This window comes from Lathyrus oleraceus, chromosome 6, assembly GCF_024323335.1.
Source record: "Lathyrus oleraceus cultivar Zhongwan6 chromosome 6, CAAS_Psat_ZW6_1.0, whole genome shotgun sequence".
In the NCBI taxonomy this organism is placed as follows: Eukaryota; Viridiplantae; Streptophyta; class Magnoliopsida; order Fabales; family Fabaceae; genus Lathyrus; species Lathyrus oleraceus.
The window spans coordinates 431,713,804-431,717,150 of NC_066584.1; positions in this window are offsets into that span (position 1 = coordinate 431,713,804).

Here is a 3,347-nt window from a genome sequence, read left to right on the forward strand (position 1 = left end):
TAGTAACTGAAGGTATTGGTGATGTTCTGATTATGAGGAAAGATGGCAAGAGGTTAGTACTTTCAAATGTGTTGTACATACCAGACATGAAGAGCAATTTTCTCAGCATAAGGCAATTAGTCAAAAAAAACTACAAGGTGTCAATCAAAGACAAGATGATGAGATTTCTCAACTCAAATGGAAGGTTGATCTTGAAGGCACCAATGTCTCAGAATAGAACCTTCAAGATTGAACTAAATGTGATGGAGCATAAGTTCCTTGCAACATCAGCCAACAAAGATGAATGGATATGGCATTATAGACTTGGCCATCTCAATTTCAAAGACATCGGAGATTTGAAGAGAAGAAATATGGTTTCAGGATTACTAGAAATCGACATTCCAAATAAAGTGTGTGAAGAATGATTGCAGGCAAAGCAACATAAGAACATCTTCAATAAGGATGCAGGAAGCAGGTCGAAGGTAATTCTTGAAGTCATATACTCTGATGTATATGGTCCTCTCCAGGTGGATTCTATTGGAGGTAACAAATACTTTGTTACATTCATAAATGATTTTAGTCGAAAACTGTGGTCTTACCTGATCAAGAAGAAAAGTGAGGTGATCGAGGTATTTGCCAAGTTTCAATCTATGGTCAAAAGACAGAGCGGTCGAAAGATCAAGATTTTGAGAACTGACTGTGCTGGAGAATATGTGTCGAAGTACTTCAATAGATTATGTGTGAAAGAAGGGATTGTGCATGAGGTGGTGTCACCCTACACTCCACAACAGAATGGAGTAGCAAAAAGGAAGAATAGAACCATCATGAATATGCTTAGAAGTATGTTGAAAGGCAAACACATACCCAAAGAATTATGGGGAGAAGTTGTGTCGATTGCAACATATATCCTCAACAGATGTCTAACGAAGAAGGTAGAGGGAATCACGCCAGAAGAATGTTGGTCTGGTGTCAAGCCTAGCTTGAGTCGTCTGAGGGTGTTTTGATCTATAACACATAGACATGTGCATGATCAGTTGAGAAGAAAACTTGATGACAAGTCGAGTCAGATTATCCTGATAGGATATCATTCGACTAGAGCATACAAGTTGTTCAACCCAATGAATAAGCAAGTGGTGATCAGCAGGGACGTGATCATAGATGAGCTTAAGGAGTGGAATTGGACTGATAATGTCAAGAAAGATTCAGTGAGAATATTTTGTTATGAACTAGCTAGTGAAGTCGAAAGAGAAGTTCGACAGGAAGAAGTCAGAGGTGAAGCAGGCCCAAGCAGACCTCAAAGAACAAGACACAGGCTTGCAAGGTTGAAAGAATGTGGGATTATATCAGATGATGTGATCAATGAAGAAGGTGAGCTGATACATTTTGCTTTCTATGAAGATGTTGAACCAGTCAATACAATTGAGGCATTGAAAGATTCGAAGTGGATGAAAGCAATGAACAATGAGCTGAAGCCAATCGAAGTCAACAACACTTGGCCACTTATCGAATTGCCCCAAGATAAGAAGGAAATCGATGTGAAGTGGGTATACAAGGTGAAGTTGAATCCCAAAGGAGAAGTGACTCGACACAAGGCGAGACTTGTGGCGAAAGGATTTATTCAGAAAGAAGGAATCAACTTCAATGAAGTTTTTGCCCATGTTACTAGGATAGAAATAATCAGGTTGGTTTTTGGTCTAGCAAACATGAAAAATTGGCAGATATGTCAAATGGATATGAAATGTGCATTCCTTAATGGCCCCTTAGAAGAAGAAGTTTATGTTGCATAACCAGTTGGATTTATGAAACAAGGTGAAGAAATAAAGGTGTACATGCTGCATAAATCTTTGTACGGACTTAAACAAGCTCCAAGAGCTTGGAACAAGAAGATATATGGCTTTCTAAGGGAGAAGGAATCTGTGAAGTGCAAATCTGAACATGGAGTATATGCAAGAAGAAACAAGAGTGAGTTGCTTATACTATGTCCCTATGTCGATGACTTGTTGATAATAGGCAGCTATAACAAGGAGATCGAAGACTTTAAAGGTGATCTCAACAAGGAATTCGAAATGTCAGATATGGGTGATATTTCATACTTCCTTGGCATTGGATTCTACAAGAGTGGTAGAGGTTTGATGATGCATCAAAGAAGGTATGCAGGCGAAATACTCAAGATATTTGAGATGTAAGTTTGCAACCCAACTTCAACTCCATCTGAAGCCAGATTACAACTGTCGAAAGATTCAGATGAAGATGATGTCGACCCAACCCAATACAGAAGAATTATTGGGTCACTTTGATGCCTTTGTAACACAAGGCATGAATTAGCATTCAGTGTAGGTATGGTGAGTAAATTCATGTAGAAGCCAAAGGTATCACATCTAGCAGCGACGAAAAGGATACTAAGGTATCTGAAAGGAACTCTCGACTATGACATTTTGTTTCCTGTAGCTGATGAAGGAAAAAAAATGCAAACTAGTGAGATACACCTACTCAAGTTGGTGTAGTGATGCCGAGGATTAAAAATCCACAGCTGGCCATGTGTTTACTCTAGGCGGTGCACCAGTTGCTTGGAGTTTGAGAAAGGAGCCAGTAGTGACATTATCGTCGTATGAAGCAGAATACATATTTGCTTCTCTTTGTGCATGTCAAGCAACATGGATGGTGAATCTGGTCGAAGAGATAACAGCGAAAAGTCATGGAGCAATTACCATGATGATCGACAACATGCCAGCTATCAATCTGGTGAAGAATCCATTGACACATGGTAGAAGCAAGCACATCGAAATGAGGTTCCATTATCTTCGAGAGCAGGTAATAGATGGGAAGATGAATGTGGAACACTGTAAAACTGAGAATCATATTACATATATCTTGACGAAGGGAATGCAGGTCGAAGTGTTTAGAAGACTAAGAGTTATGGTAAATGTAGATAGATTAGACACAATGAATTAGGTGGTGTGTTGAATTGTAATTCCTTGTGTCGAAGCAGGTTGCTCGACAAAGCAAGAAGGTGTTGAACCACCTACGGTGTTGAGTTATGTTAGTGTGTCGAAGTGTCGAAGCATATTGCTTCACACAGGATTTTGACTTAGGCATATTTTAGTAGTGTTAGCTATTTTGGGATTTTTATAGTTTTGGGATTTGGATTGAGGTCCAAATTAACCAAAATCTATAAATAGATAGAGTAACCCTTATTCTTGTAACAAAGTGAGTAGAGTTTTCATAACATTGTATTCATAGTATTTTGCAGTTGCAAAGTGAATAAGAAGTTTTCCACAGTTTGTGGATAGAGAGAAACTCTACATAATTTTATTACTCTTCTCCTTTATCGTTCTTTAATTTATTTCTCCATTGTTCTTCTCTTTTCA